Source organism: Cervus canadensis, chromosome 8, assembly GCF_019320065.1.
Source record: "Cervus canadensis isolate Bull #8, Minnesota chromosome 8, ASM1932006v1, whole genome shotgun sequence".
Lineage (NCBI taxonomy): Eukaryota > Metazoa > Chordata > Mammalia > Artiodactyla > Cervidae > Cervus > Cervus canadensis.
This window is the reverse complement of record NC_057393.1, coordinates 84,987,401-84,999,602: the sequence shown is the minus strand read 5'-3', so window position 1 is coordinate 84,999,602 and position 12,202 is coordinate 84,987,401. Positions and strand designations below refer to the sequence as shown.

Sequence of the window (12,202 nt, the reverse complement as noted above, 5' to 3'; positions counted from 1 at the left end):
GTTAGGGATCTTTCCTTTCACTTTCATCTCAGGGACCCTGAGGGTCCTTCCTTTCCCTGAACAGGTAAGTCCAGACCAGGTGTAGAAGGAGAATATTCTGACACTTCATCTGTGCTTTATTTCTATGCTTCCCTGTTCAGTTCAGTTGTTCAGCTGTGTCTGAATCTTTGCGACCCCATGGACTGCAGCATGCCAGGCTTCCCTGTCCACCACCAACACCCAGAGCTTGCTCAAACTCATGTCCATTGAGTCGGTGATGCCATCCAACCATTTCATCCTCTGTCATCCCCTTCTCCTCCTGCCCTCAATCTTTCCCAGCATCAGGGTCTTTTCCAATGTGTCATTTCTTCACATCAGGTGGCCAAAGTATTGGAGTTGCAGTCTCAGTCCTTCCAATGAATATGTAGGACTGATTTCCTTTAGAATGGACTGGTTGGATCTCCTTGCTGTCCAAGGGACTCCCAAGAGTCTTCTCCAACACCACAGTTCAAAAGCATTAATTCTTCAGAGCTCAGCTTTCTTTATGGTCCAACTCTCATACCGATACATGATTCCTGGAAAAACCATAGCTTTGACTAGATGAACCTTGTCGGTAAAGTGATGTCTTTGGTTTTTAATATGCTGTCTAGGTTGGTCATAGCTTTTCCTCCAAGAAGGAATTAATTTCATGGCTGCAAGTCACCATCTGCTGCTTCCCTGTACCTAACCCTTCTCAGTTGGCCAGAGGCATCCACAATGCCTGCTCGGGAACTTGGATTATTACAGCGAGAAGAGAAAAACAGAGGTGTTTTGCTTTTCACCTGAAAGTAGATTCTGAAAGCCCTCCTCAGAAAGGAGTTTTGGGTGCCAAACTTTTGAACTGTACAAGGGAGTCTCTCGTGTACGTGCTCAGTCCTTCCGTAATGTCTGACTCTTTGCCACCCCATGGGCTGTAATCCATCAGGCGCCTGTGTCCATGGGACTCTCCAGCAAGAATACTGCCTTTTCCTACTCCAGGGGATCTTCCTGACCTAGAGATCAAACCTGGGTCTCCTGCACTGACAGGCAGATTGGTTATCACTGTGCCACCTGGGAAGCCCCTCTCATCTATGAGAGGACCCCAGAGGCACCTAGAAAGAGAACAGAGGAAGGCCGGGACTGACCTGTCTCTGGACCCCTGTGTTGAGAGAGAGGAGGTGAGCAGGACAAGAGAACCCAGAGGCCAGGGGGCCACGTGTAAGGAGCGCGGTCACACTGGGAGACCGTGTGGGGGAGCCGGGGGATCACGTGTAAGGAGCGCGGTCACACCGGGAGACCAGACGTGCAGCAACCTTCACACTTCTCATCAACAACCAAGGGTGCTTCCTGACTCCAGAGCAAACAAGGGGCCCCCTGCAGGCGGCTCAGGGCCACGGGGCGCTGCTCGCTGTGGGAAGGGAGCTGGGAGAGGATGTCTGTGTCCCGAGGTCAAGTATCACTGTGCGGGAGCAGGCCTTCAGGGCGAGCAGCTGATTTCCCCATCCAGGAGGCTATCTCGTGAGACGGATGCATGCAGGCATCCCAGAGTTTCCGGAAAACCTGAGTCCTGCAGGTGGAGTTTGCTGGGAGTCACATCTCCTGGCTCCAGGGGTGAGGCGGGGGAAGTGGGAGAGACCAGCCTGGGAAACGGGGCCCCGGGATGCTTGGGCAGGCTGGGGGTGATCAGACGCAAGGAAGAAGGACCCACAGAAACCATCAGCAGTTTGTAAAAACTCAAGAGACAACCCTGGGGGCCTCCCTGGTGGCTCAGTGGTAAAGAATCCACCTGCCGATGCAGGGGACACGGGTTCGATCCCTGACCTGGCAGATCCCACACACCACAGAGCAACTAAGCCTGTGTGCCCCCAGTGACTGAGCCTGTGCGGTAGAGTCTAGGAGCCACAACCACTGACGCCCCCTCCACTGCCTGCCTCTTCCACTCTGCATCCCGCACACTAGGAAGGTGCAGTGAGGAAACATCAGCAGAACAGATAGAGTGAGGACTGAGAGAGAGAGAGAGAGAGAGAGAGAGAGAGAAGCCCCATCAGGGGCACATTTCACAATGAAAACCAGAGGGACCCCAGGCTGGACGGGCCCTGGGCCAATCTGTGGGCGGCTTAGGTGAGTTGCCATGGTTACCGTGAAGCCTGACCTGGGGCCACCAGAGCTTGGGGGGTGAATAGAGGGTGACCAGGAGGTTCTGCAAAAACAGGAAACAGAGACTCACCCTTTGGGAGAGACACGTTCTCACTGAAGGCTAATAAACTGTCATCCCCGACGTCAGCGAGTGGGGAGAGGTGGCGTGAGCAGCCTCGGATCAAACCCGCCACATCAGGGGGACCAAGGAATTGTAAACAAGGAGCAGGGCTGCAACCGCTCCATCGGCAGAGAATGAGTCACCCAGGGAAGCGGGTGGCGGCGGTTCGCTGTGGCTTCGAAGAGACAGGCGGGCTGAGCAGGCTCAGGCACTGCTGGGCAGTGAGGCGGGGCCCTCCTAAGGGACATGAGAACTTGCAGCAGAAAGAGCATGTACTCTCCAGAATCACTGTTGTTTTGTCCCAAACTGTGCATCTGTTCTCTGAAGCCTCACTACTTGGTTTCCCTTCTACCCTCCAGGTGGGCAGTCTCACCCACCACTGTTATCACCGGGTACCAGTGGCTGTGGTTCCATCTGCAGCCAGACTTCTCCCCTGGAGGGCAGCTCTCCCCACCCTCCATCTCCTACTCCTCACAGCAGGCACAGAGCTCCACGGCTGGGCCCTGCTAAATCCTGCACCTGCTGAGCACCTGCCCCGGGGCCCGCTCCTCCCAGAGAACATGCTTCCATCTGCCACTCACGAGTCTTCATCCCCTGGCTCCGCTCTGCCTTCTCCCCTCTTGCTGCACTCCGTGCGGCACTCTCCTAACTCAGCCTCCACACAGGCTGGTCCCTCTTGCTTAGAAAGCCCTTTCTCCTTTGTCTGCATTGAAAACTGTGACTCAGCTTTCCAGGGCCAGTTTAAGAGCCAAGCTCATGGTCAGGTTCTTGCTGCACCCGCCACTCCCTGGAAGAAGTGATGCTCCCAGCTTCACTGCTCCCACAGCACTTTAAATGGGGCCGTCAGAGTGTCAACCTGGGGTGGGTGAGCTGTTTACACACACGTATTTCCCTCTAGATTATAGTTCTTTGAAGGGCATGACTATGTCTTATTCATCTTTAAATTGCTAGTGCCCAGAATACCTAGTGCATGAACTCAACTGCTTGTCACACATTTAGTAAACGAACATCTTTAAAAAAAAAACTATTTATTTATTTGGCTGTACCGGGTCTTAGTTGTGGCATGCATTATCTTTAGTTGTGGCATGAGGGATCTAGCTTCCTGACCAGGGATCGAACCCAGGGCCCACTGCATTGGGAGCGTGGAGTCGTAGCCACTGGACCACTAGCGAAGTCCTTAGTAAAGGAACATCATGAAAGTGTATGATTTATGAACAAGGTCCTACTGTATAGCACAGGGAACTATACTCAATATCCTATGAAAAACTATAATGGAAAAGAATATGAAAAAGAATATATATATATGCATATACGTACAACTGAGTTACTTTGCTGCACAGCAGAAATTGACACAATATTGTAAATCAACTAGGCTTCAATATAACATAAAATAAAATCGGAAGAAAAAGGTCACATTTTTAAAGAGTTCCCTCCAGTGGAAAAAAAAATGTACGGTTTACATACAGTCTATTAGCCATACATCTACCACTTTGAGCAAAATATATGCATTGAGAAAGTCCTTTCCTGGTGTCCAGCAATCTGGATGAATGTAGTTTTCAGCAGGAAAGCTCAGGAAAAGCAGAGAAAGGCCAGCCACCCTGGGAAGGCTGGTCACAGTGAGGATCAGCAGACTCCGTGGGGACAAATCCCCTCACCAGGAAAATGTGTCTGGGTCCAGGCCAACAATCAACTTATTTCAGACACTGTTCACTAAAACAGGTTCTAGCACAAGGAGAGAAGCTGGGGAGTTCAGAGGAGTCTGACCCCGTAGAGAGCACAGTGGACCTGGGGGCTGGACAGGACACAGTGGTCTCTGATGTCCTCTTAACAGGTCTAAGGGTGTGGAGACACAGCTGTGGTCACACACACTGCACGTGGATGGAGAAGCACAGAAAAGTTTGTGGGAAACAGCCAGAAAAAGGCACAGTTCGACAAGACGAACCAAGTGGATAAGAATGGAGCTGAAACATCAAACCCCAACTGCAAGGAAGATGAGGTGAAGCCCCTCAGAGACACAGGTGGGGTGATAGGGTCATCTGGGAACCCAAAGTCTAAGTCAGCAGAAGACTCTGGTGATCCTGTCCTGTCGGATAAAGTTCAGCTGCAGAAGAAAACACAGGAGGCTGATGAAGGCCGGTTATGTGTCTGCACCTCACCCAGTTATAGAAAGAATCTGGAGGCTGATGTCACTGTCAGCATCCCTCTATTATTTCCCTTGAGGTTCAATGCTTTGGAAATCTCCACTCAAGTTCCATCAGCCTTTCCTGGCCACAAAGCCATTAAAACTCCAGAAGCCTGACTGTTTTTACATCTCTGCAACATTTGCTTCCCCATCAAACATACACAGACACACTTCAGTAATCCGTCTCCTTAACCAGGACACAACCCCCCTTCATCCGCATGGCCCCACAGGTGTCAGGGGCTAAATGAGCATCTACTGACCACGGAAGCCCCTGGGTTGTAAGTACAATCAACTGGGGCACAGAGAAAACAGAATTTTCCCAAGACTGATGAACAGAAACTAAAAGCAAAGACAGGTTAGTCATGCTGGTTTAGGATGCTACACTGGCTTTGGGCTTCAGACTTTGCTGAGGAAAGGTTCTGCTAGAAATTCTGAGGCAGATCAGAATGTTATTGTTGTTTAGTTGCCCAGTCGTGTCTGACTCTTTTGTGACCCCGTGGACTATAGCCCGCCAGGCTGCTCCGTCCATGGGATTCTCCAGGCAAGAACACTGGAGTGGGTTGCCATGCCCTCCTCCAAGGGATCTTGCCGGCCTAGGCATAGAATCCAAGTCTCCTGCATTGGCAGGTGAATTCTTTATCACTGAGCCAACTGGGCAGCCTGGGATCAGAATATACCATCCCCAAAGATGCCACCTTGGTATAAGGATTATTTTGAGCTAAAGGCAGCAGCATGCAGGAGGAACTCTCTGGCCTCCCCCTCTCTACCTAAAACCAGGACATAAATTGCCTTTTGTGAAGGTGTTTCCGCACTCCCATCACCCAGGAGAAGGAAAACAACCAGTATTACCGAAGAAAGACATCACCAAGGTGGGCTTACACAAGTAGACCTCACTAAAATAACCCTTATCTGTCATTAACTTTTGCCACACACATACCCACCCCAAATTTACCACCCCTAGAAGCTCAACCCCCACCCCCACCTTTGTTATGTCATTTTCCCACAATTCACCTCCCTTTGTTAAAAGGGTGTATGTGCTCTGAAGTGTACTCTTCGGGTTTCTCTCCTTCCCTTTGTGCAAAGGGCCTGTGTACATGCATAATAAACCCTCCCCCTGTTAATCTAGCTCTATTCCCCTGTTATTTTCACCTGTCAGCAGTTTAATTTGCAGGCCCCAGGTACAGAACATAAGAGGGAAGAGAAAAAGTATCCCCCCTCTCCTATATCTCCATAAAAGGTATACATAGCAGGTATTCCAGAGCAACAGGACAGATGCCTGTCCTGGGAAAACACTCCAGAGGACACCAATTCTTGGGTATGCCTGGACCTTCATACAGATAAGATGGGAGGGTGGAGGCCACTGTGAGAGTGGGATCCACAGATAAAAAGGGGGTCCCTCCAGGATATGAGGGTCCTGACATCACCCACTGTCTGCCATCCTGGTCTTTGCCCCTCCAACAGTGTCCAGACTTGAGTCACAGAGGCTGAGGGGCCATCATGGAAAATAACCTACTTGTAACAAACTGCCCGCAGCAAAGCAGCAACTTCCATACTTGCTTTCCACCCTTCTTGATACTCCCGTTCCTCCTTCCTTCCTGTTTTCTGATTCCAGTTCTCCTATTTGAATCTTTATATTCATATATTGCTTTGGCAAAAATCTCTTGATTTTACAAATTTGTGTGATGAAACATGGGAAGAAGTAACTACAGTTGAATCCGGGAGCTACAGAGGGCACATTTATTTTTCACGATAATGCCTTTTGCTGTAGCTGTAAAGGTGTTCTAATAAGAATTTTGGAAAGAATTTAAAATGTTTTCCTTCTTCCACTGCTATGGCCCTGCTCCTCTTCCTTTGGTGGTGACCCTGGGGAGGGGTTGAAGAGAAGGCCCCACAACTGTTAGACATGAGAGCCAGGAGGCAGCCTGGGGACTAAGGAGAAGAGCAGAAAGCACGGTTCCTGCCACTTATTGGATTGAGGGCTACTGCTCTGCGTTGTGCCTGCCTTTGATGGGGCAGAGAGAATAACCTGGGCCCCAGAGGGATGTTTAAAGCATTACTTCTATCGTCTGTCTCTTCTGTCTACTTCTTCAGCCTCATAGCACAAGTCCCATTCAGTTCAGTTGCTCAATCGTCTCTGATTCTTTGTGACCCCATGGACTACAGCATGCCAGGCTTTCCTGTCCATCATCAACTCCCAGAGCTTGCTCAAACTCATGTCCATCGAATCAGTGATGCCATCCAACCATCTCATCCTCTGTTATCCCCTTCTTCTCTTGTCCTCAATCTTTCCCAGCATCGGGGTCTTTTCTAATGAGTCAGTTCTTTGCATTAGGTAGCCAAAGTATTGGAGCTTCAACTTCAGTCCTTTGAATATTCAGTCCAATGAATATTCAGGACTGATTTCCTTTAGGATTGACTGGTTTGATCTTGCAGTCCAAGGGACTCCCAAGAGTCTTCTCTAATACCACAGTTCAAAAGTATCAATCCTTTGGAAGAAAGATCCCCTGGAGAAGGAAATGGCAATCCACTCCAGTATTCTTGCCTGGAGAATTCCAAGGACAGAGGAGCCTGGTAGGTTACAGAGTTGCAAAGAGTCTGACCTGACTGAGTACATGCGTGCATGCACACACACACATAGATTGGTATATGCACTTCCTTGGTTAGTTTAAAAAGTCACCATCACCCACAAAAAGCCTGTCAGAATACTCCTGGATAAAAAGGACATTAAGGGCACACCATTGTTGTTTTGCCTAAAGAGAAACCTTTAACCTGAAATTAGAAGATGACTGCTTCTTGGCAGGGAAGCTCTGACAAACCTAGATAGTGTATTAAAAAGCAAAGACACCACTTTGTTGACAGAGGTCCCTGTAGTCAAAGCTATGGTCTCTCCAGTAGTCATGTATGGATGTGAGAGCTGGATGGTAAAGATGATGAGTGCCGAAGAAGTGATGCTTTCAAACTGTGGTGCTGGAGAAGACTCTTGAGAGTCCCTTGGACTGCAAGGAGATCAACCATGAGTTCATTGAAAGGACCGATGCTGAAGCTCAAGCTCCAATACTTTGGACACCTGATGTGAACAGCTGACTCATTGGAAAAGACCCTGATGCTGGGAAAGACTGAAGGCAGAAGGAGAAGAGGGCGCAGAGGATGAGATGGTTGGATGGCATCACTGATTCAATGGACACGAACTTGGGGCAAACTCCGGGAGATGCTAAGGGACAGGGAAGACTGGCATGCTGCGGTCCATGGGGTGGTGAAGAGTCAGACATGGCTTGGCAACTGAACAACACAAAGAGAAACCTTGCAGGTGTGCTGTGAGGATTAAATGAGGTCATCCACATGGTGGGCCCAGAGGAAGCCCGGTCGTTCCTCCACCCGGCTGCCCCATGCTCCCTCTGCTGTCTGGTTCTCCCAGGTTGGGGCACTGGTGACTTGCAGACACCTGGGAAAATCAGGGCTTTGGGCACAGAGTAGCCTGATCACACTCCTCACTTCTCCTTGGACACCCAGGGCCCATTCCTCAAGCATCATATCCTCAACACACCCACCCTCCCCATCCTCACAGGACCCGCCATTTTGTTTGCCAATTTCCACCAGGAAGACTGACTACACACAGCTGCTACCTGACACAACAAAGGCTCCTGGACAATTAAAGTGGCTTGGAATGCTCCAGCTAGCTTGTTGGATAATCTCTTTTTAAGTACCCATTGTTTCCCTGTGTAATATTTTATTTTCTTCCAGCAGTACTCCTTGCTTCTACTTTCTTCCTAAATGGAAACTCCATTTGCAACATCTTCACTTCTGATCATTTAAAAAGATAGTTGGTTTATTCTTCATATGGCTTTAACCAGCAACTTAAGACTTTTCAGTTGTTACTGTTTAGTTGCTAAGTAATGACTGACTCTTTGAGACCCCATGGACTGTAGCCCGCCAGGCTCTTCTGTCCACGGGATTTCCCAAGCAAGAATACAGGAGTGGGTTGCCATTGCCTTCGCCAGGGGATCTTCCCGACCCAGAGACTGAACCTGAGTATCCTGTATTGGCAGGCAGATGCTTTACCACTCAGCTATCAGGGAAGCTCCAAGAACTTTCAGTAGCATCACGCTAATTTCTACACTATAACTGATTTCACTGTTTTTCTTTTCTGACACTCATTCAGCTTCTCCTGACTTCCAGTTAAAATTCTTTTGCTGGTTATTGTTGAAAGGATTTTTTTGGTAGTATTTTTGGTGTATGAAAGAAGTTAAATTTCAGCTTCTGGTTTAAGAATACTGAGCAATCTCTCTACCTGAGAGTAACAAGAGGCTTACCTAATAAGCCTCTTGATGTCTGAATATGTCTAGAGTGGAAAAAAATTAAAAATGGAGAAAATGTGCAAGGTTAGATACTAGTAAATTCTCATAAAGGTGTTCTGAGAACGAATCAGGTAATATCTTAAAGACAATTCAAAATTCCATTAAGAAAAAAGGGCAATCTACTAGCACGTAATGCATTATAAGGTAGTCTCCCTTCTTCAGCTAGAACAAAAATGAGACAAAGTAAGAAAAATGTGACAGTGAAATGTGGCTATAAATAAATGAGAATGATCTGTCTAGTAGACTTCAGTCTTTTCTCAGCCATTTGGCTGCATTCCTCAGTAAGCAGTAGTTATGTGGTGAGTCAGCGTGTGTGTGTGTGTGTGTGTGAGAGAGAGAGAGAGAGAGAGACACAGAGAGAGAGAGAGAGAGAGAGATCACACACAATCACTCCTAAGCCCAACCTCATCCTCCAGAGACAGCTGTCAGGCACTTGCTTCCTGGGAACCCGGGGAACAAGAGGACAAGGTCCAGTTCTCACCATTTCAAAGAATGTAGCAAGATCTGGGGGGCACCATGAATTGTCATTTTGGCTATGAAAACTGTAAAATGAATATAAGGAAAAGCTTATTCCTTGTTTCTCCACCACTGCCTTGCATGAGATGTGTGAAAGGCAATTGTCCGGCCAATCACGGCACTACTGGGAATGACCCTTCTGCAGTGCTTTTTTCTCAGCTGGCCAAACATCTTCCAGGGGCTTTCCCTGAGCAACTGGATGTTAAGGAGGCTGAGGATTGGAGCCATGTGTGGGTGGAGGAGAAAACAGGAAGCTCATTGTCCTAAATAGTCATTTCAGCCCAATAACTCAACGTGAGGCTACTCATTAACTAGGGAAGCACCACAATAAGCCTTGTATTTACATGAACTAGTTATGGCGTGCGATATCCATGTCTCATCACAACTGATAACTCAGCCAACCCCACACTTCAAAAATAATTGCCAGTTTACAACGTACCCTGTCTTGTTTCTCAGGACTGAAACAGGTTTTCCATTTATCACCTCGGTTGCTCCCACAGTAGTCTGCAGGGAACAGGGCCAGATCAGAAGGTGGCTGCCTCCCTTCCCCCACCCCCTCCAAAAATCAGGCAAAGGATTTCCCCAGAGAATCGAAGCCAACCAAAGAGCCCCAGTCCCATCCCTGCCTCTCTGAGATGTCTGCCACTGAATTTTCTATGAGAAGGAGGCACCACCAGTGAGGGCTCATGAGCAGATGATAAGACTGGCACGTTTTAATGCGAAACCAGCGCAGCCCAGCAGGCCCTTGGCTCCGACTGAACCGGCCAGCCCCCTGCCAGCCTTTGACAGTCCTGGGAGGCGACAGAAAGGGAAGAAAACGAGTGTCGGTGGGGAGCTGGGGAGAGGGTGGGAGAACGCGTGTCCACGATCCACTTTTTCGCTTGATGAAACTTTAACATTTTTGCATTTCTGAGCATCCTAGCCCAGGACACACAGAAATAAGCAAGTCCTCCTTATTTTTAAATTACGAAGTCTTCTCCAGTCGCACCTCAGTCCGCTGCCCCATCCCATCCTTTTGTTATTATTCCCAAGGTAATTTAAAACCGTAAACCAAAGCCCCCCCCCCCCCCCCCCCCCCGCTGTCGGTTTGCGCGCGGCAAGCGCAGCCCATTTCAGCACCAGACTGGAGGACAGGCGCCATAAGGGGCCCCGTGGTCCATTGACGCCGCCGGAACTGCTCCGAAAGCAGGTGTCCCGGTGATGAGGAATCAAGAGGGCTTCTTCGGGCCCAAAGAAATTTCCCCCCAAAAAATGACCAACTAGCCACTCCATCTCTTCCGCTACTACTGGCCCCTCCACTTCTTCAATGGGGGACGTCCCTGCCATGACCTACTTACGGAAACAGGGTCCCCAGGAGCTTCCCCTGCTTCAAGCCGGACCAATGGGGCGACCGCGACCCCCGGGAGACCCCTTCCACGTTCCGAGTTGTCTGTCCAAACCTGCGCTCGGGCTTCCCAAGGGCTTTGCGGACGGTCCCGGATTCGAGGAGCCCCCGCCGGGCCGCTGATACCCACCTGTGCCGGTGCCGCGAGGGCCGGGCTCGGCGTGCGCGGCCGATTATCACAGGTGTCGTTTCGCGAGCTTCCCCCGACAGCTGCGGGACGACGCAGGCACCAGACCCGTCTCTCCAGTTCCAGAGACGGTCCAGCCCGAGTTTCCCTTTTGTCTCCGGCTCGCCCCGAGCTCACAGGAGCAAGGGCTGTGCCATCCGTTCCCCACCGACACGCCCCGACCGACCCGCCGGCGGGCGCCCACTTACCCGGGCCGAGGGCGCCGCTCACGCTCGGGCTTTGTCTCCGGGGCGGTGCTCGCGGGGGGCGGCCAGACCGAGTGGCATCGCCCCTCAAGCCCGGCGCCGGCTCCGCTCCGGGACTCCCGCACCTCGATACAGACCCGCTAGCGGTGGAAACGCGCGCCCCGCGCCGCCCCTCCTCCGCCCGCGGGGTCTCCGCGCCGCGTCACCGGCCCCGCCCGCCCCGCGCCTCCCGGCCCGGGCGGGGGAAAGACCACGTGAGGCCGAGCCCCGGCCCCGCTGGAGCGTGCAGTCCTCGGACAGCAAGCGCTCTGTCTGTTCGGCACCCCAGGCCGGGCTCCGGGCGCGCGGCCAGCCCCGGCCCCCGCAGAGCGCGGACCCCCGGCCCCGGCCTCCTCGCGTCCGCGTTTTGTCGCCCCCGCACCACGGCGGGGTCTCGCCGGGCGCCCGGGAGGGGCCGGGAAATCCCGCCCGCCGCCGTCGACGTCACTGATGCGTCACCGGGGCTCCCGCACCGGGGCTCCGCGCCCTCCGCGCGCCCCCCGGGCCCGCTGCCCGACCCCGCGCTCAGCTGCGCGCGCTCCCGGCTCGGCCCCGCGCCCCCCGTCTGGCCCGGCTCTCCGCTCGGAGCGCGCGTCGCCCAGGGGCTGGGGGAAGGGAGGTGAGGGGTAAAGGCAGGGTCTTAGGGCCGTGGTCCTCGCGGGCTTTGGGGACCTGAGCCTTTGGCGTCTTCATCCTTGCTTGCGGGTTAGTTCCTGGACCAAGCGTGCTGGGCGCGGCCAGTAGCCATCCATTACTAAAGAACACACAACATACCCACCCCACCCCCAAGGGGGGCAGTGAAAGGAGAAATGCTTAATACACAAGGCACTGTAGATTCACAGGGCATTGTCTCCGTTTACCGGGACGTTGCTAAGTAACCGGAAATGAAGGGACGGCCGCGCCAGCCCAGCGCTTTCGGGGTGGGAACGAGACGCGAGCTGTGCTCCTGGGCTGCGACCAGTGTTCGTAGACAGCAGAAGCTGTTTCCGCTGGGAAATCCTTGGCGATGCTTCTGAACTGTAAGCGTTTTGCGATGGAGATATTTTAAACTTCTCCGTTATTATCATCCTTTTTCTTTAGTGAGAAACAGTTTAGGCGCC

At 51.6% G+C, this 12,202-nt stretch overlaps 1 long non-coding RNA gene across 1 annotated transcript; it reads right to left on the bottom strand.

Moving 5' to 3' along the window:
• Positions 1–7,955: 7,955 nt before the first annotated feature.
• On the bottom strand, positions 7,956–11,747 carry LOC122446737. The gene is made up of 3 exons (XR_006270990.1): positions 11,067–11,747; positions 10,822–10,901; positions 7,956–9,811 (listed from the first exon to the last, which is right to left on the bottom strand). It is a non-coding gene; the product is annotated as an uncharacterized LOC122446737 (long non-coding RNA).
• Positions 11,748–12,202: the final 455 nt, after the last annotated feature.